Source organism: Nelusetta ayraudi, unplaced genomic scaffold (assembly GCF_046127955.1).
Source record: "Nelusetta ayraudi isolate G7.1 ecotype Tasmania unplaced genomic scaffold, CSIRO-AGI_Nayr_v1 ptg000009l, whole genome shotgun sequence".
In the NCBI taxonomy this organism is placed as follows: domain Eukaryota; kingdom Metazoa; phylum Chordata; class Actinopteri; order Tetraodontiformes; family Monacanthidae; genus Nelusetta; species Nelusetta ayraudi.
The window spans coordinates 1,125,417-1,148,148 of NW_027466059.1; the positions used below are offsets into that span (position 1 = coordinate 1,125,417).

General features: G+C 48.7%; 1 long non-coding RNA gene across 1 annotated transcript in view; it reads left to right on the top strand.

The window, feature by feature from the left end:
• Positions 1-22,732, top strand: part of LOC142883902 (uncharacterized) — a 107,781-nt gene that overhangs the window by 61,927 nt on the left and 23,122 nt on the right. The window contains exon 3 of the long non-coding RNA XR_012926094.1: positions 17,780-17,819. This is a non-coding gene — a long non-coding RNA (uncharacterized LOC142883902). The remainder of the gene's footprint in view (positions 1-17,779; positions 17,820-22,732) is intronic.

Below are 22,732 nucleotides of genomic sequence, written 5' to 3' on the forward strand. Positions count from 1 at the left end.
ACATTCAGTATAGCGCTCCATCTGCCTGCCAGGTTGCTACACCCTCCTGGGCTCTGGGCAGGACACACTGACTGACTCGCTGGCACTGCCGCCTCCGTTGGCAGAGATGCACTAACCCGGCTAGATTTTTGATGCATTTCCCCCTCTCTTTCCCTTTCTCTCTCTCTCCCTCGCTCTCCGTCATATTGTGTGTCTGCGTCTGCCCGTTGCCCCGGAAAATGCAAATGTGGCCGAGGTATGCCTGCGTTATCTCCTACTGGAAAAGCTGTGCCCTTGTTGCTTCATATAGCCGGCGCTAGTGACCAGCCATTGATAAGGCTAATGTCTCCCGATAGCTAGCGAGCTTTCAAGTTCCGTCACAAAACAGCCGGCTCCCTTTCATGTTGTTTTCCCAAGCCAAGGACAGACAGGCCTCCCCGCAGGACCGAGCTGGCTAATCAGTAATCGGCAACTTGCTGAGCCCAGCAGTCCCACTCAGATGGGCGGCTTTTTTTTCTCGTTCCAACTCTTCTCTCGTTTGGACTTCCTTTGACCGTCTTTCTTCTTCCCACACTTTCTGTTTAGGAAAACTTATCCCAGACTTTGGCCTTGCCCTCACGTACGAAGTTATATGTCTTAAAAATCTTTCACCTCCAGTTCAAGGCAATGTCCCCGCACACAACGATGCTACCTGCAGATAGTTGTGTCCATGCTAGCTGATGAGGTGAAGTACCGTAGCACCTTGGACTTCCTTGACCGTCTTTCTTCTTCTCACACATTCTGTTGGGGAAAACTTATCCCAGACTTTGGCCTGGCCCTCATGTACGAAGGTATATCTCTTAAAAATCTTTCTCCTCCAGTTCAAGTCAATGTCCCTGCACACACCGACGCTACCTGGAGATAGTCTTGTCCACGCCAGCAGATGAGTTGAAGTACCGTAGCGCCAATGCAAACTCTGGGAGAACACCGTAGTCAGTCAGAAGCCTGGAGAAAATCCCAAAATGTGGTGAGAGAAACACTGACATTAAAAAACTCAAAATCTTTCATGTAGCATCAACGCCTCTCTTCCTTCACGTATTGAGAAAATAAAAGTGCTGCTACAGACATTAGAACTTTTTTGCACTCCAACCATTGTTATACTTAGTCACACATCGAACCTTAAATAATTTAGTTGAATGAAAGACAAAGGGTGCCGCGGGGTTCCCTAGAAATATGCATATATTCCCACATACATGCGGACGCTTGTCCATATACGTCTGTCTAATCCCACAGCTGATGTTTTTCCCTCTGCGCGGCGGATTACTCGCCTCGCTCCCACTTTCTTTGTGTCCCTCGGCGTCTCTCTCCCTCTCTTTGCCCCTGCTCCCTTCTTCCTCCCAATTGTTCCTCGCCTCTCCTCTCCGTCTCCCTCCTCCTAGTCCTCCGTTGTCTTTCTTGCTCATCTTCTGCCCCCCCTCCTTCATCCATTCATGGCCAGCAGCAGAACAAATGCTGCTCCCTCACCGCCTGCTAATGAATCAAGATACAGACAGGGGGGGATCAGGAGGTCTGGGGCCATAACTGTGCCACAGACACATGGCGTTATATTAAAACATTAGTACCACTATATGACTTTATTTAGGACTTGCCAAAGAAAATTGATTAGGAGAGAGAGATGAAACAAAGGAGGAGTCATCACCCGGCCACCCTGACGGGGGACGGCTCTCCTTTCAGAGCCAACAGCAGCAGGTCCTCTCCAAAGTTTTACTGAGATGCGATCTGGCCATGTTTGGCCTCTTGTTCAAAGGCACAAGACCCTCCATATAACTCTGTCAGTCCGTCGCCCCAGTGAGCTCGGCGAAATTTATTTGGTCCAGCGAACGCAGACCGGCCCGAGTTTAAATTTTTTTTAAAGTGTAAACCCAACTGTGCGTGTAGTTTACGTTAACTTTAAATAGACACCTGTTGTGGCTCCAGTCTAACTGACAGGGGCGGTTCTCACCATCAAGAATGAAATCTTAAAAAAAAAAAAAAAAAGAAAAGAAAAAAAAGTTACATTTTAAAGCCATATTCAAATAACCAGCTTACATTAACCTCTGCCTTGTTTTTCTCTTCTGCTGCACAACAACATTGACTAAACTGACATATCTAACATCTACATTTAAAAACAAGTTCTTTGGCACGCATAAATGCAAAGCATCAACTTTCCATAACTAACTGACAGCAGTGAACTTACACAAGACATGAAAATAAAGGTAATTTAAATTATTCTTGTGAAAACACTTTTTCAAAAAAAAAATTGTAATCTCTGAATTTTAAAGGCGAACAGTAATGATGAAATTTCCTGGCGCAAATTAAAACTTGAGCAACGCTCTTAAACAGCCAGGAAGCAGTGGAGGCTCAGTGCTCCACTATGCCAGAGATGCGCGGCATGTGCCATTGAATATATAGTACATATAGAACATTCCTGTGAACAGAGCAGACACTGTGTCTCATGTAAAACTGTAGCACTGAGATTTATGATTTATACAGTAACGCAGCATTGCTGCAGCAAACAATTCCGACTGTTCCGCGATGCACAGCTTTTTTTCCCCGATGAACGAAAGTCACTTCTTACATTTATTGTTTTTTTATTGTTCGATGACAGCTGCTTAGAATTGGTGCATGTCAAATTTTGCCTAAGTTCATCTTCACGTTCCTCTGCTTTCCCTCATTGTCTTGTCAACGCTGAGTGACATCACAGTCAAGCTGAATCCTTTAATTATCGTGTCATTCCTGAGAGCAACCTTTTCCCATCGTTCCATCCCGTGATGCAATGTGTTATTTCACCGAGTTCGCAAATCCCGCCTACGACTTTTTAAAGCTCGCTGGCCGACAAGCTGACGTGCGAGGACCGCAATTGTTCGGCAGTGTCAGTCTGCAGGTTAGCACCCCCGCCCCGCAAACTAGTTCCCCAGCTGGCCCAGATGCATTTCGGGTAGGTGGGAAATGGCCTCACTGATGAGGAATGTTATCAGTTCTGTCCAGGACATCCTTCATACAGTAATGTCACCCTGCAGCGTGACTGCGAGATAAAGGTGGTCGGGTGGACAGCGGGCCGGCCAGAGGAAGCACCTCTGCTGCTGCTGCTGCTGCTGCTGCTGCTGCAGGGGTCAGCCAGTCACTCAGTCTGCAGTTTTCTTTGCACTCGCAGAGAATAAAACGCTGCCGTTCTGTTGTCACGTCGTCGCCGTTCGAGCCTCACCAAGCGAAAGGAAGGCATGTGCGTGGGAAAAATTTTCATTCAGGTTTTTGGAGCCACAAGTAGGGCGGCGTGTCGTGTGACACACGACGGTGGTTTTATAGCCCCTGCTTGATTTGACGGCCATAGTTGTGTGTCATAAATGTTTCCACATGTCAGGTGGTGGGGGGGCGGCGACATTGACTCTCTAATTATACCGGCAGCGCGTATGTGTTGATTGATGTGTTCGCGCAACTCATATAAAAGACTGACAAACGCGGAAGCGTCTTCTTGTGATCATCAGCTCGTTTTTAGTGCGAGTGAGAGTAACACCGTGATACATTGTTTGCATTGCAGCTTTTTTAATTTTTACGCTTTTCAATGGCACCAAACTTGAAACCATGTGTCCACCAAATGACGTGAATCTGCCAATAGAATACACTGCGTCTGGGGACGAAAATATATCAAGAGTCAGCCAAAAATGATGTAGACACACGCCAGGAAAAGAAAAACTTGCATTCATATTTAATTTGTATAATTACTTTTATACATATAGTTACTCTTTTAAAGTGACCAAATTACGATAACGCTGTGTACTGTTGTACGAGGTTTTCCCAACAGGTGGCGTTACCCTCATGAATGTAGCATCAGCAAGTGTTAACCAATCAGTCGTTCGCCGTACAGATAAATATCAGGAAGCCAATGGCCACCACTTTGAGCACCTCTTGTAGTTGTCGAGGCCAAAGATAACTTGTATTAATCTCGTGATGTCCGAATGCATTTCGTAGTGAAATATCTATGCAACTTTTTCTTTTTCCTGATGTGTGTATACGTTATTTTTGGCTGACTCTGGACGTTAAACCTGCTGTGAGGTTGAAAATCAGGTTACTGCTCCATTTTGAGAAAACGGAAACCAAATGTTCGACCTCCTAAAATAGCCCATTTCTGCTGGCAGCCGATGGTGGGCAGCAGAAACGCGAGACTTTCAGGACCCTCCATCGCACTCGCCGTTAAACAACCTTTCCAGTCGGACGCGAGCCTGCCTTGTTCCATTCTCGTTTAACTTTTGGGGGGGGGGGGGGGGGGGGGACTCCTCATCCTCCGCCTCCCCTGCTGGCTGACTGGCTGGCTGGCTGGCTGGCTCCTCTGCTGGGTAACCAGACCCAGATGGTTCCTGGTACAGACCCCAGCAGCTTGTGTTTTCTGCCTTTTGTGAGTCAGACGCTGCAATCAGTAGCCAGGAAGCCCAGAAGTGAGGTGTGGGCCTCGGTGAGGCCACACTGGGGTGAGCAGAGGCTTAGGAAGAGGACGAAGAAGAGGAGGAGGAGGAGGAGGAAGATGAGGAAGAGGGAGATGAATGAAACAGGAGTGGAGCTCAGCACTCTGAACAATTAAACATGGACGGCACTTACCATAGAGGTGCATCTTGTAGATGCACGTACAACGACTGCACGAGTGAAGGTGTATCCCAATTGATGATGTCCGTGCATTCACGCGCTCTTGGACTCAAGGACGAGACATTTTTAGCCTTTTGCTCAAAAAAGTCAACCCCTCAACGGCGCCCCCAGCTCGGCGCCACAGCCGAAGACACGGTGGAGAAACGCAGTATCGTGGCGGCGGCGCGAGACGCCGTTCCCACGGAGGGAGACAGACATGGACCGCCCGAGTTCAGCGGGCTGGAATGTTCCGACAGACAGACTTGAAAGACACCTGATACGAAACCCCCAACTGCGCTTCGCCCTCCTCGCCGGCCCGCTCACCTGATACCGACGGCCTGGACCTCACATTACGCGCTTCTCGCATGGGAAGCAAAGTGGGACCCTGGTCCTTGTTTGCATGAGGCGAGAACATCTGAGGGTTTCAGGTCCAGAGAGAGCAGACTCTTGCGGTGTTCTAGTCTGTGGTTATTAGTCATCGACGCTCCCTCCCTCAGTGGAGTTGACTATTTTATTAAACTTTACTGTATATTGATAAATGTTAGATTCTGTGTCACCTTGTACCTCATTCATTCCTTCACTTGTTTCTAGTCGGTGTCCATTATTACGGAAGGACGTCTATTCTGCATCCAGCTTGATTGATCATGATATTCGGTCATCCGATACCGTCCCTGTGCAGCTGAATTCGTCGAGGTCGATTTTCGTAGAGGAAGAAGATGATTCATGTGAACCCTGTAAAAACTGTAATTTTCTCATTTTTAAACACCTGCTGTTGCTTTTGGTCTCAGCTGTCTCAGTTCTTTCTGATTAAACCCGATGTGCTCGAGCAATATTAGGGCTTATGAAACCGAGAGTACTCTGTTATAAAATAGTGAAAATGTTGCGTTTAACTGTGGCAGCAGTTGATCGTTTCAACTTACCATGCCGATTTTTTTTTCTTTGCTAGTCGCAATCAGGCAAAGAAAAAAAAGTTTTCGCACAAATTTTGCTGAAGAGGGAAATAAAAAAAAATAAAACTGACAGCCTGCTTTTCTTTTCTTTTCTCTCTTTTTTTTACAGATCAAAGTTTAAAATCACAGGGTTTTTTTGTTTTTTATTCAAATGTCATCACATTCCTGGTTCAAAGCACTTTATTCAAGCACCGATAAGCAACCACCTTTCCGTGCCGCAGCTGCGTGGACAGTGGTCATGCCAATAAATACTAATGTGAAATTGCCCCAACGGAAATAACACAGAGTTACCCCCACGTCTCTCTCCACCGCAGATAAGATAAGGAATTTGTGAAGCTGCAGTTTTAGGCAGAGCAGTTTGTTCAAAAGTCCCGTTGAGTCATTTTTTTTTTTTTGCTACATGTAATGTTTTCTTAACACTTGACTACCAAACATGTTGCTCAAGCGTGTCGCTTTCTTTGTGATTTCTTTTTTTTCTGCCTCCTGAAGTCCTAAAGACTGACCGTCCTGTTTGTCTGTCGCACATCACGACGATAAATAAACAAAAACAGAGTTTCAACGTGAGTCGCGTCGTGCAGAATATGTTGTTTTGTTGTGTTTTGTTTTGGGTTTTTTTTCAACAAATTTCCCCCTACATGGCCTTGCTGCAATATACACAAAAGATTAAACAAAAAAATTGGGGTGTTTTTGCCAAAAGCGAGAGACGCACTTAAACACATCACAATGTTCTTCCTGGCCTTTTAAAGCATATAAATGGAATGTGGTTTTTGCTCTTAAACGCCTAGAAAGCGACAACACTGGGTGTGACATGATGGTTTCCAGGACTCAAAAGTGTGCACAGTGATACAACATCAGAGAACAGAAGGATGTAAAGGAGTTGAATCCTTCCCACTGGGTGGAAAAGCCAGAGCCGCGAGAAGTGTCGCACGTCAGGATTGTCACTTTTGTTCTCCTCAAAGGCTTGTTCACTATGCCCCAGTACTCAGAGATCCCACGTTACACCCAATTTCTTTTAATATTTATTTTTATCTGAGCCTTTAGTTGGGCAGCTCACCACAAGTTTGTGTCAAAAAAAAATGTATTAACCCTCTGTTTACAGCCTCCTTTGAAAAGTATGACAAGCTGGTTTTGGCTTCTGTTTAAAACTCGTGTTTTGTCACACGTTTCCACTCGTCTTCGAGTAGTATCGTTTTTTTGTGACATCACAAGGGGCTGATTTCTGGAACGTGGAGCGAGCAAGAGGAAGTAGCGGACGGACTTTCCTTCCTCGCGTTGCCTCACTGACATACAGGCTCTGTGTGTTCCTGTCATGAAGCTGCTGTTTGCTTGTATTTACGTGGGCTGCTGCCTTCAGGGCGTTATCACTGTGGTTAACGTGGCGCACACAATAAAAAGGGAAACAACGAACCTGCTGACCTGTCTCGGGGCCATGAGAACTGATGGTATATTTATTTTCGATCCAGAAAAAAAAAAAGCATTCGCACATCCACCGGTTAACTTTGTCTATTTTTTTTTTTTTTTTTTTTTTTTATTAAATCAATCCAAGGCCCTAAAAGAGAAAACTCACTACATCCACTGTCTGTGGTCCAAGTGTGACTGATAGCGGAGCAGCTGTTTCCTGGGGGCTGCACCACTGTCTCTAGCTGCACTTGTTCCCTGTCCAGCTGCCTTGCTGCCTTCTGCTCTGCGGGAACATGTAGCGCCTCATAGAGGGCGCTAGTACGACTGGCTGCCTGCAGCTGCCGGGAGTCACAGAGGAAGGTTCTCTGCTGCCGTGGAGCTTGAAGAGACAAACAGAACAGAAGGGGGAAAAAAAGAACTACACACTCACAGAGAGAGAGAGAGGGAGAGAGAGAGAGAGAGAGCTTTAAGGTTGTGACGCTGGACCTGAATTAGGAAAGAATAAGCAGCAGTCCTTAGCAGTTAGTTTGCAACATCTCACTGAGATATGTAAGCTTTAGCATTTCATAAAAAAAAAACAAAAAAACAACTGAGGTTCTTAAATGGAACCATGAGACCTTAAAGTGCACGGTTCAATGTACCAAAAGCCTGTCTGATAGCTACACATACATACATGTTCATTCGTTATCAATTTAATTTCTTCCTTTTTATCATCAGTTTATTCTGTCCTTTGTCTCTTTTTTTTTTGACCATTTCTCATTTACTTTGTCAACCAGAGCAGATAGAGAAGAACATCATCAGTATGAAAGCTAAACTTAAAAGCATGACATGACAAAAATCAGGTCTAGACACACGTCCAGGTTTTTTGTTGTTGTTTTTTTTTTTTCTCACAAGAAGACACCTCCGGGCTTCCTCCCCGATGAGAACCTTCTCTCGGAGCGAGCCGAGCTCGGCTCGGCCCAGCTCGCCTCGCGATGGTTTTGATGAGTCAAACCTCTCGCCGGCTCTCCGCTGTCTCAGAACCAGAGCCGTCAGCTGTGGCAGACTCCTGCCTCGGTGCCCTTCACCTTTCTTTTTTTTTTTTCTTTTGCGTTTCCACATCCTCCTCTTGCAGCGCCCCGAGCAGCTTCCTGTTGCACTCGGCGTGCCACCGTTGTCGGCCCCCGGCCCGCCCCAGTGAGGCGCAGTGCAACAGGAAGTTAGCTCAAGAACAACATTTACAACTTCTTCTATTTGACCCACCTTGTTGGTTATTAGTCACTCGGTAGGGAGGGTGGATGGAGAAAAAAAGTGGGTGTGAACCGTTCTCCACTTTCACTTTGCACTGTCCTGGGAAGTGGAGGCTGGCGTGAATGGAGGGAGTGACCCGCGCCGCGGTTGATCCGCTGTTATACATTAGCTACCGTATCGCCTCCGGTTAATGACTGATTCCGTCCTTCTCGTCCCTTTCATCTACTGTAGCCCGGATTCTGATCTTTCCATTATTCCAAACGTGGCAATAATCAACCGATCACATGGGAATCAGGGCTCCTCCTGTCATGTGCCGCATTTGCGCCCGGCAAACGGTTAAAGTTTAGTCAGATTCCTCCGGCAGGAAGGGTGAGGAGGATTTCAGGACGGAGGCTCAAAGTGCGACATGTTAAAATTTTAATGCGAAGTGGACGGAGATGGACGAGCGCTTCTTCGTACCGCGCGCCGGCTCTCTGCTGTTGCAATGTGGTAAAACGTCGATATTTGAAAAACAGAAATTGACACATCATCTATCTGCGGCGTCGACCTCGGGTTGACATCCTCACGCCCTTGAGCTGGTTTCTCAAACACTGAAGGGGTTAAGAGTGCAGGCCAGCGTGCCGCCGCGTCAGAACGAAAGAAAAAGTAAAATTAAGGGGAAAAAAAAACATTAACTTTGCATTGATAGTTTATCAGGGCTGCTGACGTTCAACAGCCCAGTGGTTCCTGTGTAAAGTTGCATTGAAACATAATGAAAGAGAAGCTCGAAGCAGCGCCTTGTACTGGAAATAGTTTTTGTGTTTTATTTTGACGGAGTGGGGGGGGGTGTGCAGTCCCAGCAGATTAGTTTACCTGTTTCCCCAGGAAGCTGCGTCATTCTCCCCCACTGAAGATTAAATATATGAATCATTGCTGCAAAATGCAAGTGTTAGTCACTGCAAAGCTGCAGGTCTGTCCTCAAAACTCCATGTTGTACCAGTCTGAAAAAACTGAACCAGTGAAAAGAAAGAAACTAAGACTCTGTACAAGCAAACGCTCGGTGGGTTTTGGGTTTTTTTTTCGGACTTTTACGTGGTTTTATTTCAAACACATCTTCTTATCGACAAATTTCCTGATTAAACATCTTGTTTCATTACACAACCAGTGTCCTTCATTTTTGTTTTTTTTTGTTTTTGCTCTGCACTTTAAAGAGTCTCTCAGACAAGATTACAGAAACTACGTGCGGCCTTGGGGTCCTTCTTGTTTAATTCGATGAACAGCTGATCCACGTCGGAAGTTGATGTCGAACAGGTGCTGACGTAGCTCGCAGAAATGTTTTGTCTGCTGCCTTCTCCTGTGTGTACAGGGCGTGTCGGGGCTTCTTTAGCTTGTTCGTTTTTTGGCCCCGTTCATGGAAACTCACCTGATTTGATAAACTTGTCCAGATTCGGCTGGAATTTAACGGAACCACGACTTGTGTCATTCTGAGTCAGAAACTGTGTTCTCTATTTACAAAAGGCTTGATCTGAATATTTTGCCTAATAGTCAGTTGGGTGGCCTGGTCTCAGCGGTGGGGCGTGGGGCTGTTTGCAGTTCCTTCTGGTTTGAGTCGTCAAGACTCATTTCTGGTTAGCTTTATAGGCACGGGCTGTTCCTCCAGTAGGTGTGTTTGTGTGTTTGTGTGTGTGTGTCTGTGTGTGTGTGTGTGTGTGTGCGTGCGTGCGTGCGTGCGCTCCACAGCGAAGAGAATTACAACACGGCGGGGAGAAAACTTGTGGTGACAAATAGCAAATTAGCTTTTTTTCGTGTGAAGAACATGAATCATATTCTTTGAGTTATTGTTCCCATTATCTATCAAACTTTCTTTTTTCTCCTTTGTGGCCTTTGAGACGCTGCCGATTGTCGCTATTTTGCGTATCTGACTAAGCTTCTCCTTTTGAAGTCGGTGCTGTCCAAACGTTCCTTTATCTCTATCACGACTGAATGGAATCTAAAAGTAGAGCTACACTATGAACAAACCGCCGGGCCATTCATCATTGTGACACTCTCACTCACTCAATGCAATAGGTTTTTCAGTGGTGTGCAAATAGCCCTATATGGATGGATATTTCCAGGGGATTTTCTCTGCATATCCCGTGGCTGAATCATGCACAGTCCAGGCTGGGTTTTAAAATAAACCTTTGTCGCAAGTCATAACCGCTAGGATCCCTTAACCTTAAAGAGACATTTTATCCTCAAAAATAAAAATAAATACCTGCACAGCTCTTAAACATTTATACTTTTTTTTTTTCTTCCGGGCCGACACACAGAGTGTTTAAGGTAAATACGAGGTAAAGTCAAGTAAAGTTGAGCAGACAGCATAGGTTGATGTGTTTTACCGCAGTGACTGGCTCCAGTGAGAACAATTTAAGATTATCAAGCTGAAGCTGAGCTGAACCAACAGCACCAGCTGAAAATGTTCAACTCTGAGTTTTACAAAACTTATCCATCGATACTATTTGCAATTAAATTAAAAAAAGAAATAAATAAATATAAACCTCACCAAGTCATTCTAGCTTGAATTATTCTCTGTCACAGCAGGTGCAGCATAAGACTCTACCCTTGCCCTCTCTGATGTTAGGTGCAGACTACTCACTATTTGCGTACACAGATGTTTAAGCTTCCACCTTCTGTACGCACGCTGCACTTCTGCAAAACAAAACAAAAAACAAAAAGCCCCAAAAAGCCTCATTTTAAGAAGCAGGCAATCAAACTGGATGTTTGATTGTTGTTCTTTTTCATGTTTGTTTTTGGTTTTTTTGACTGACGTGAACATTTGAACCTTCTTCTTTTTTTTCTGGCGCCGCGCTACTTGAAGCGCATGCGTTGGATGTGCGCGAGCGTGTGCGGTTGTCCAGCGGAGGTTATGAATGAGCTACAGCTGCGCGGCCCGCTGGTCAGTATGGACAGCTGATGAATGAAGTGGAAATTATTAAAATAAACCGCCCGGGTGACACAACCCAACGCGCCACCCCCCATCCCCCCCTGCTGACACATCTGGCTCTGCAGATCTGCAGTGACGCACACCCTGTCCATGCAAAGGGCCACAGATATTTTTTCTGGTCTACAAGTTTGCTGATGCACACTTGCTCAGATTGACTTTATTTTTTAAAACCGAAAGGTCTGCATTCTGCCTAAACAAGAGCAGGGATTGGACGGAGGTGGATAAAGGCGGGAGCGGCGGACGGGGACAGATGGACGGTGGTGGGGAGACGACAGGGAGGGTCCAGGAGATGGGCCGCTGACGGACAGGCAGATGGAAAAAAGAGCAGAAGAAGAAGAAGGGCAGCGCTAAGGACAAAGACATCAGTCACGTTTTTCGGGACGGGGTCGGCGGGGGAGGAGGAGGCGGAGGGGGAGGAGGAGAGAGAGGAGGAGGCTCTCGCTCCCTCCCTCCCTCCCTCCCTTCTCCTCTCCTTCCTCCCCCCGAGCTCCCCTCAGCGAGTGGACCTTGATCCAAGCCACACAGACTCTACTGTGTCATGGTGTGTGTGGCCCTGTGTCTGTGTGGGCCTGCTAGCGGTGACTGGGCAAATCATGACTCAGCACAAAAACCGGAGCAGAATGAGGCGCAGCTTGTTAAAGCGCATTTCTTTTTGGCCTCCTGCGCGAGCTGTCGTTCAAAAGACAAAAAGGTTGCGGCCAGGCGCTCTCACACTTCACCACCCCCCCCCCCCCACCCCCGCGCCCCCACCCCCACGCTCTGTGCTGCGTGTCCAGCCTACAATAATGACAAATGGTGGTGCGTGATGATTTGATTCATATACGACATTTGTTCTCTCATCAGGACAGATGTTACCGTCTCAGATTGTTTCGCAGAAACACGTCAGACACTGTAATGGAAGAAACTGAACACGGGAGTAAAGACGCGGGATCACCGTCACTACCCCTAAAAATGCAGCAAATTTTGTTTTGCAAATAGCGCAGGTTTGTTGTGGTCGTCGGGAGCATTTTCTTAACAGAGGAAACTGGAGTCTTTCCTGTTTAGCCGCACGTCCATCACACGGCTAAAATATTGTCAAACAGGCTGCCCGAGTAGGTGGGAGTAGCAGGAGATATGAACAAAGTTAGCCGAGGCACCGCTAACAGAGGGACTCCGCGCTCTAAGTTTTTTTTGTTTGGGGGGGGGGGGGATGTAAGACATTTTTAGTTTTAGGTGGTTTGCAGCCGCGTGTTGTAGCAAAGTCAGATCTGGCCTCAAAATGAGTCCAAGCCAAGCGTGTCGGCAGCAGCCTGCTGAGATGAGCTGGTCACCTTTGTACCAAGCCAAGCTAGCGAATGATGTCGATATCAGAGACAGGATTGCGATGCTGCTGTTGCGTGCTTTTGTATTTGTGTTGTGAGGAAAGGCGAGGGTGACTTTGCTATGTTCGGCATGTCGCCAAAACACTCCAGAAAGAAATTCACGACTTCCGGGTTCAGGTAGCTGCTCCTGCTTTTGACCGGACGGCTTTTGAAATGTATAACTGAATGTACGCGGCTCGTGCGTGTGCATGTGCGTGCGTCAGAGAGAGAAAGAGAGGGAAACACTTGCACTTGCAGTTCCTGTTTAGGAGGTCCTCCGCTCCTGGCAAACAGTGTCTGGTCTTATCTCTTGTGTTTTATGTTCCTAGCGAGCTGAGGGCACAAGCAGGCCTTTGTGGCCGAGAGGTGGCTGGTCTCACTCCAGAGCGGCCCATGCAGCTGTTCACCACTGCTGGCCACATCCGTGTGTGTGTGCGCGAGGGCGCGCGCGTGTGTGTGTGTGTGTTACACAGTCAGCGGGTACATGCGTCTCGGGCGTGTCAATGTGCATGCATGTCACTGGCAGATCTGTGTGCGGTCGACGGAGTCACGGCGACGATACGATCGCGATCGTTTCCGATCAGATCAGTCGCGTGTCTGTGTCTGCACGTCTGCGCGTGGGAGTTGTGCACTTTGGCCCGAAATGTCACCTGAAGTGCATCTCGCGTGTAGTTTCAGAGCGTTTTGTCGGACTTGCTGCGGCGTCGTTCTCTGCAGTCCTCGAGCCTGGCGTCAGAAACGAGGAGACTCGCGCTGCATCTCCGAGTCCCTGGAGCGCCTCACGGAGCCGCCGGCCTTCATGTCGCATCTCCTCCGCACCTTCCACCCCTTTGCCAGACCGCCAGTCGCCTTAACGGCGGCTCGGCGCCCGCTAACGACGGGTGTGTGCCGCATGTGACCCATTAAGGACCCGAGAAAGGAGCCATCGGCGAAGCCGCCACAAAGCCACGTGCTGTGTTGGCAGTTGAGTGTGGAGAGGGCAAGAATGCAGCCCCCAGACCTCTGCTTGTTCACTTTGTCACAAAGAGCGACAGAGAGAAATGATGCATGCTTCAGGGTATTAATGATTTTTTTTTTTTTTTTTTTCCCTTTTTTCTTTTTTAAAGAAAAGCAACCTCCGGTCTCGGGGTCAAACGTCTTTGGAACGTTCATTTAGGTCAGCGGGGTAGCCGGAAGCATTGTTTTCGCTTGTCGCGATTGTCTTGTTGTCGCTCTCGTGTTTGAAAGGTGCTCAGAGTTAAAGGTTCACCCAGCGATGTCGTGTGAACGTGTGGAAACACTGATGTTGGGTTTTTTTTTTTTTCTTGGTGGCTATTCTTTTATCTACGAAGGCTGAGGCGCGACATCAGAGCAACATCATTGTCTGCAACATAAGCTGCGTTTCCATTACCCCTAGAATTGTGCAAAACCTAAATATCGCAATAAAAAACTGGTGATGGAAACACCTGAACTTTGAAAAACCTCTCAAATATCACAAAAAGGTTTTTTCGCTCTCATGAGGTGGTTTTTCAGAGGTGTCGATATAGAGGTGTATCGCAAAAGTGTCACGGAAACACTTTTTTCGCATTTACACGTCACCGGATGTGACATTTCGGGAGTCACGCGACCAGTTCACTTCAAGTGAAAATGGCACGTTATGTTTGGACGGAGGAGGAGACAGATTCATTTTTGCAAGTCATCAAAGAGGCAAATAGAACAACCATTATTGACAGCAAACAAACGTAAACAAAAGCAAACGAGAATTTTTTTTGTTGCGAAAAACTGTAATGGAAACGCCAATGGGGACGCCAATTTCACTTTCAAAAAAAAGAGGAAAGGACAAAGTTTTCCTATCAGAAAAATATGTTTCTGCTTCGCTTGACTGGTTTCGGCGGCGAGAACTTTAGTTTAACGCCTCAAACTGCCGCCTCGGGCTTAACTGGCGGTGAAAAATGGATGCATGAAGTAAATCCAGTCAACTTGTGACGTTCCATCCGGCAGCCAAATGAATTAATCATGGGCAACATTCATACATCCATAAAGTTCATCCTCGATTTCTTCCTGTTTAGATGGAATGATGTGTGACCATGTACATCAAATTTCATAATAAAAAAAAAAAAATCTAACCAAAAATAATAGATAGAAATAGCCGGAGCTGAGACCTCAGATGCTGGGGCCTGGAGCCGATCCAAAGGCAGACAACCCAGAAGATCAACACAACACAGAGACAATCGCTGCCTTCCCCCCAACCCATCTTGAAAGTCTTCCCCTGCCTCGGGGGGGGGCAGAGGCCGAACAATGGCGACAAAACAAATTCATTGTACGCGCTGGCAGGGCTGAAAAAAGGGAGGCTTTCTGAGATTCCTCGACTAGTAAAAACACGCTGCCTCCGCTCTGCGGCCTCCGCCATCCATCTTGTTCCCTCGCGTTTGAGATGTGTCGTCTGACTCGACCTTCCGCCCCCCCCCCCCGGCAGCCTGGGTGCTCTTCCACTCGGAGGTGAAGCGAGGAGGAAAGGGTCGCCGGGGTCAGCAGGTTGATCTGTCAGCACAGGTTTCACGTCTTAAGTAGGGTGTGTGTGTGTGTGTGTGTGTGTGTGTGTGTGTGTGTGTGTGTGTGTGTGTGTGTGTGTGTGTGGGGAGTGGAACGGAACACATGGGGATGGCAGGACTCTGCGTGCGGTCGCAGTCTGATTTATCGCCTGGTCACTGTAAACCTGTTGGAAGGCTTCGTCTTTGTTTGCCGTCTTTGCCCTTCGCAAGGTCAAGTTTTCTCCCGTTCCGGTTCGACAGCCGCAGTGTTGTTGAAGAGAGCAGGTCACAGATTCCGTATCCAACTTTTCAACTGGTCATCGACAGGACGCATCCTGTCGATGACCTTCTGTCGCTCAAGTCAGCCCCGTCGTGCTCACTGTTTGGCTGCATTTACCAAAACTGGTCCAGCTGCTGGCTGCATCCCAGCCGCCCAGCTTTGCTTTCATCCAGTGCAACATTTGTTTCACTGTCAGAAAAAAAACAAGACACTGCAAAGTTTTGAGGTTGGATTTGGTCTCTCGGTCAAAAGGTAAAGTCGAGGAACTTTTCCTTTATTCATCCTGCAGAGCAAACACCGTGCTGCACGGACAAGACAGAGGGGGAATCTGCGGCTTTTGTCCCTCAAAGTGCCTGCGGCTCTTTTCCCCCCCCCGACCCCCCGACCGGCTTTTCTTCTGGCTCATCCATTATTTCGTCCTCATCTGGCCCGCTGCTCATCGACGACGGGAAGCGTCGCTCTCCGCGTCGTGTGCGTGTGTGTGCGTGTGTGTGTGTGTGTGTGTTTTTTAAGAGTTCATGTGCGCCCGGGTCACCAGGAGACTGAAAGGCAGCCGTCAAAAATCATCATTTGCAACAAGTCGAGCCTCCTTGAACAAACTCCCGGAGAGACCAAAGAGCCGACTGAAAGTTACCCCACACCCGGGTGGCGTCGGGTCGAGCTGTTTACTCTGCCTTTTTGTTTTTTTTGTTTTGTCCGACTCACAAATCAAAGTGCTCGTCAGAACGGGGGGGAGATTAGGCAGCCACAAAAAAGTCGGGGATTCTTACCTGCGCCCTCGTCTTTGTTATCACCCACCTGCACGAGTTGTTAACGTTGCGTAACACGTGTACACACAGACGGGCGCGCGCGCACGCACGCAGGCCGTTGAAGACTTTCCGGTGCTCTGATAAAATGCAGCTGTCTTGTTTGTCTGCATAAAAACCGGAGATGCCCAACGGTGATTGTCAAGAGTCAATTAATGCAGTTTTTGTTGAACACAACAAGCGTTGGAAAAGTCGACCAAACACGAGAGTCACAGTAAAAGTCAGGATGGCGCGTTTGAAGTGAGACACTTTAACAACAACAACAACAACAACAAAAAAAAAAAAAATCAGTCGATCGACTCGTCGATAATTGAATACAAGAATCAAACTTTGCTTTATGTTCGGGAGGCTGTGAAGAATCCGACACCAGGAGCCGGAGCTCTTCCACCCAGCGCCCATCCTGCTAGAATCCCGGGATTTCCCAGCACCTGGCAGCTCCTCCTCCCACTCCACGCCTCCTCGACATTCCAGATGCACGAGGGTTTAACGTACCAGCCATTTAAAACAATCTGCGTCGGGATTGAATGACTCAGACGCACAAAGCCAAGCGAGTGCCACAGTTGCCCCGGCCGATCCAAAACAGAAACGGCGTCGACCTTTTCTTTAATGTCACCGTGTGGGGTTTTTTTTTTTTTTTTCTTTTGCATTTTGGTTGTTGTTGTTGTTGCACAGGGCGTAAAACAACTCTAATGTAAACTTGCGTGAGGACGTAGCCGGGCGAGGATCCCCAACGGGATTGGAAAGGCTATCTGACGTACGGAAGGCTGTTAAAGTCACATTCCGGCACGTCGGGTTCCGTCCTTCCAGACCGTTTCTGACTTGAGGCTTTGAGCTTTCAAAATCTCTGCTCGACAGTGAGCGAAGGACGGAACCTTAAGTCCTGGATGTCTCGCACATCATCCATCTAATCCCGTTTCCTGATTTCGGAAGTCCGGGGGGCGGCGATTCACGTCTCGCCTCTTTTTAACCTCTTTGTGCCTCACCTGCGTTTACCGTGTTTGCTTAAAAAAAAAAAAGAAAAAAGAAAAAAAAAAGTGGAGATGTGTGTTTTGAAAACCACATCTCACTGGCTCCTCCGTCCCTCCTCCTTCGTCCCTCCTCCTCGTCACACTCTGGCCTCCTCCTCCGCCGCTCCTGGTGTTCTTTGTGGGTGAATCCAACCTTGTCGCCGTGTTAAATGAAGGCCCTGCAGGAAGTCGGAAGAGAGGGGAGGCCGGAGGAAGTGAATCTGGCTCTCTGAGATGATTGATAAGCCCTCCTGTTATAAACTGGGGTGGGTGGGGGGGATCAAGGGGGGGGGGGGGGATGTGCAGTAACTCAGTTAATCTTACGGTGTCTCACCACGACCTTCTAAGTTATGTCTTGTGAAATGATGCAGAGCGGGGGTTTTTTAAAAAACATTTTGCTTCAAACACACCACTGTACTGTAAATGCCGCTCGAAGCGCAGCGGTCTACTGGAAAGTGTGGGACATCAAAGTTGTGTTGTGCTATGATTTTGTGTCACTCAAAACTGAACGTGTCGCACAATTTTTCACCTGGCTCTTATTTAAATAGCAAAAGTCTTGCAAGTCGCAGTCTTTTTTTTTTTTTTTTTTTTTTTTTTTTTGCGGCCTGATTGACCGAAATCAATCTATGACTCCTTGACTGTGTCACTCTTAACAATCACACTCTGTTGTGTGTTGCAGGAACGGGATCGGCGCTCCAGCCTCAAAGCCGAGATCTCAGGTAAGGACGCTGAACGCTCTGTGATTGGCTGTGGAGGCGGCGGCGCAGCTCGTGCGCCGTCGGACGGATGCGTGCAAACGTGCGAAGTCGTGCGACGGTGACGACGCAACGCGACGTTCCGCCGACACAAGGGTCTAGACGCGCGAGGTCGGCCGCGGCTGCGGCGCCCCGCCGGGGAGCTCGCGCTTTCTGTTTTGATTGAAACCAGTCGGGCTCGGCCCGTCTCGTCTCGCTCCGCCTGCATCTCCCGCCACGGCCGCATCGCCAGGGGAGAGGAACGTTTATGAGCGAGTGGAAAGTTTTGCTCATTTCAACCTAAGTCACCTTAGCTTATAAATGAAACTTAATGTGGCCGGGATTAGACTTGTGCTTATGTTGACATTTCTTTCATTGTCCGTCTTGTCTTTTTATTCGGCTCCAGGTGTATAAATCGTTCACAATGGAGGTCGGCGGCGGCTTTCAGCGCGCTGAAGCCCAGCTCGGAGTCTATTATAGCCCCTTTCTGCGAGCGTTTTCAGTATCACAATGATGTGATACCGCGACTATGTCATTCTGTGCTATTGAAACCTGGATTCCTGTAAATGTGACCTCGAGGTGCTTTTTTTCTCTGAGTCTCTTTTCTTGCACAGCGCCTCAAGTGCTCTTCAAATCTCTAATCAAAGCTCCTGGGAAAAACTGAAGGCTCCGGTTTGCGTGAGAGAATTTTCATGCAAACGGCCGACCTGAAAAGATACCGGTTGAAACTTTCCTCCGCAAGGCTTCGTGTCGGTCGTCACGTCACTGCCGACGGCGATGTAGGGCCAACCGGAGCGACAGCTTCGAGTGCAGTTGCGGGAACTCGAACCTGCCGTTACAAACCGCTTGATCTTTATTGACAGAACACATCTTACGAATAGGCACATTTTATTTTTAGAGGGATTCTCCTTCGTGGCCGTGAACGTCTGCGACACACTCACCGTTGGTTGAGCCGCTTCCATTTATACGTCCGTCGTGGGCGGAGTTCGTTTTTTTTTTTTTTTTTATTTGCGGAGGCGTGCGGACGCAGTGCAGCCGCAGGGCGCGAGGAATCTACGAGAAGACGACGAGGGGGACTCGCGCAAGTCGCCGGTATTTTGGGACGTGATCCCCCGTTTGAAAAGATGAAAGCTGTGAAACCGGGCCGTAGTTCGGGGGAGAGGTGAGGAGGGGGCGGTTCCTAAAAACTGACTCCCTTCCAAAAATAAAAGAGAGAGAGAGAGAGAGAGAGAGAAGGTTTATTATGGTGACACAAGCGTGTACGGGCTGTGTGAAGGCAGGGCAATGACCTACAGTGTAGAGCAGTGGGGCAGGGCATTCCCGGGTTAAGTGGCTGCTCTTAGGGTGACTCAACACTTTTGACACGTGGTTGGCTGTACATCAGCGGCAAGCGGCAGAACAACGTTTGCCTGTTGGGATTAGTGCTGAGCAGCTGCGCAGCTCGCCGCAAATCTGGACGGGACGGTGGCGGGAGTGAGGGGTCCGGGAGGGGGTTGGCAGGGCGGAGCCTGGTGCCGCTCGCTGTCATTCACTCGTCATTGTTAATTCAAACGCGTGATGCGGTTACTGTTTGAAACAATTAAATTGTTTTGTTTTTTTTTCTTTTTTTTTTTCTTGTCAAGTTGCAGTTGCTGATCAAATAGATCCTGTTTTTCATGTTCGTGTTTCTGGAGCCAAACAGAGGAAACATCTGCTTTACTGCTGTTCTAACTGCTCCAGATCCACACACACCACACGCACGCACGCACGCACACACACACGCACTGAGGCCTACGGTGGTGGTTTTTCGCCCGCCAGATGAAGAGTGGTAGCTGCGCCAAACACACGTGCACTGATAATCGCGCCACTCTTCCCCCTCGTCCTCATCCTGTCACACAAACCGCCGAGCAGTTTTCTGGCTTTTTTTTTTTACTCCCCACCGCTGCCGCTCGTCGTCTCCCTCCGCCAGGACCCGCTCTGACAGCCGGAATCCGCCCGTCCCGCCGTCTGTCCTTCCTGCTCGCGCCGGTCAAACGCATCCTCACCGGTCACGTCGCTTCCCTTCCCTTTCCTCCCCCCATTTCTGACCCACGCCGACGTCCAAGCCCCCACATGCCCACATGCGCCGGGTCGCCGCCGAGCGATTGGCTGATTTGCTGTTAGCGTTAGCAAGCAATTGAATCGTTTTAGCTAGCAAGTTAGCTACCAGATATTACTATTAAACATAAAACCGTGAAAAAATATAATGAAACAGTAAATACTGAGAGTACAGTTGAAAGTATATTGATACTATTAAAATTATTAACTAGCCTGTCCCACGCCAGCAGCAAACAAAACCTTTGCCGTCAAAGTTAATGCTTTATGTTATCATTCATGTTATCGTTGGCCGGCGTCACTTCCAGGGTGCGACGACAGATCAAGGCAAAGAAATTGTCACATCTGTCAACGCGTCTGCCTCGGCCACGTCAGACAGGTTTCTCCCAACAATGGTGCTTCACTGGCAGCGAACAGCACGGCTTCCACAGTGCGAACCTCCCCCGCTACCTGAAGAATGAATGTGTTTTTTTAGACTCGCCTCTCGCCGTTCCCGTCGTCCTGGGGCGACGCTCGGGCCACAGTTTGAATTGATTGAGTCTATTTGTCTTGTTTTGCTGCCGTGTTTGTTTTTGGGTGTTTTTTTGAGTTGCAGTTGTTGATCCTGACGTGTTGACCCCAAGCCTCTAGAAATCAACAAGGTTGTTGTCTGTCAACAGGAAGGAGTAATTAGAGATCAACCCCTCGCGCCGGAGTCGTATCGCTACTTTCACCGTCGCTGCCGTTAGCTTGTCTCCAAGGGGCACCGGCTCACAAACGCCAAAGTTCGCTCTCATGCCACCAGGCTTGCGAAATGTCCACCGCTGCCATTTAAATGCACAAGGGCGGCGGAGACGGACAGATCGACACCAGTGACTCACGGGGGTCACGAATCGTTCTGGGAAGACGAGGGCGGCCATAACGACTGTTTGTTGGTGCTACAGTGGAAAAGATCCCCTCTGATGCTTTGCCATCGTCGGCGAACAGAAATAGCCCTTGTCTAGGCCCTTTTCGAAAGATTTTTGGAATAATAACCCCGTCACCCCTGCAGGGAAAAAGCAAGGTCTGTCCTTCCCAGAGATTATGGTGGGAAGAATCGATGGGCTTCCACTGTGTTTTTCTCCCCCGGGGGGGGGGTGAACAGAGAGCGAGAGAGAGAGAGAGAGAGAGAGAGACAACGTCCCACTGGTATTAATAGACAGCTCCCTCCCCACCCCCACCCCCACCCCCCATCCGACGAGTCGCCCAGTGCGCTGCTCCCTAACTCGCCCGTGTTGTGAGAACCTCCCGTCATTCCAAATCAAAGAGCTCTTATGGATCATACATTCCCTCACCTTCCTGTTTTTGTTCTGCTGCCTGCGCGTCACCGCGCATCACAACCTTCTCCTCGGCACAATGGGGCGGACACTCGAGTCCTCCGCCAGCGGACACTCGACACGCCGCCCCTGGCGGCGTCTGCGTCCGTGACGCATAAAAAAAATGAAAAAAAAAAAAAGCTGAGGCGATACGCATCTCCAGCACTGACACGGCCGTTATCCTGAATGGCAGGTTGTGTGTTGTGCCCCGGGCCGGTCGCAGCCGTTCGCACATATACGTTCTCACAAAAGGGGGGGAACTGTAAATAAAGGCGCTAGGCGTTTTTCCCTTCTTCTTCTTCTTCTTCTTCTTCTTCTTCTTTTTTTCTTTTTTTTTTGAAATAGCCCAGCGTTTTTTTCCCAAAGAGCAGGAAACGTCTTGTCACACTGGGGCTGGCGGCCACCGAAACAAACAAGAGGGCCAAAAAAAATGAGACTGATATAAAGACATGCCTCGGAAACAATAGCGTGTTTAATTTGAGAAGTGAATTGTGCGCGCTGAGTTGATTTACTTTTCCTATTCTTTTCAGACGTGCGCTTACATTCTCGGCGGGTTTGATAGATTCAGTGCCTCAAATAGGTTCCCTCCATGGGAAAAGGAGTTTCTGGGAAAGAAGCTGATTTCTCAGCAGCAGCAGCAGCAGCAGCAGCAGCAGCAGGGCATTGTGGGATGTGGGTGAGCTGAGAAAGGCTGTTTTGCCCCCTCTGCGCAGGAGGTAGGAAAAAAAAAAAGAAAACCCGCACACAAGAGCAGAGGCAGCGCGGCGATTAGACCAGACCAAGCAGAACTAACCGGCCGCAGTTTCTGCTCCGCTGGCTCGGCTCCGCTGGGAAGATGAGAGCCGGATGGTTAGCGATCGTGGCACCGAGTGTGCTGAGGTGAGCCCAGGGGTCGGCCGGGCCACTCTCGCTTCACAATTGTCCAGCCCAGGGCCCTTTTTTTTTTTTAAATACCCCAACCTCCCTCCTCCCCTCCGACGTGGGCCCGAGCAGTGGCCGCCCGCATACCGACATACCAGCCTGATGGCTGCCGGCCCATTAGCGAGGCCCAGAGTGGCCGAGCCCACCCAAGGGCTGCAGACCCTCTGCTGCCCACCTTCCTCTGCCTTCCTGCCCAGCCCTGGCTCCGGATCAGAGGCGGGCCACACGTCGGGGGACAAGGCTAATGATGGCCACAGCCATGCCATCCCTTTCATGCCCCCGACCCCAGAGTACAATTTTGGCAAATGCTATTTCCTGCCGATAAGATACAAATAAGCTCCTTTTATTTTATTTTTTTAAACTTCTTTTTCCTCATCAGAGGTTTGGGAGGGTGACCTGTGGCAAAAATATGTGACTTCATCATCAGCTGCCGCCGCCACGTTGGTCGATAGCTTTGCTTTGTCCTGATTTAAAAATATATTTGTTCCACAAAAGTGAGGCGTGCGGGATGGAATAAAGACGTACGAAAACGGAGGCTCACATCAGCGCCTAATAGGTGGGGCTATTACT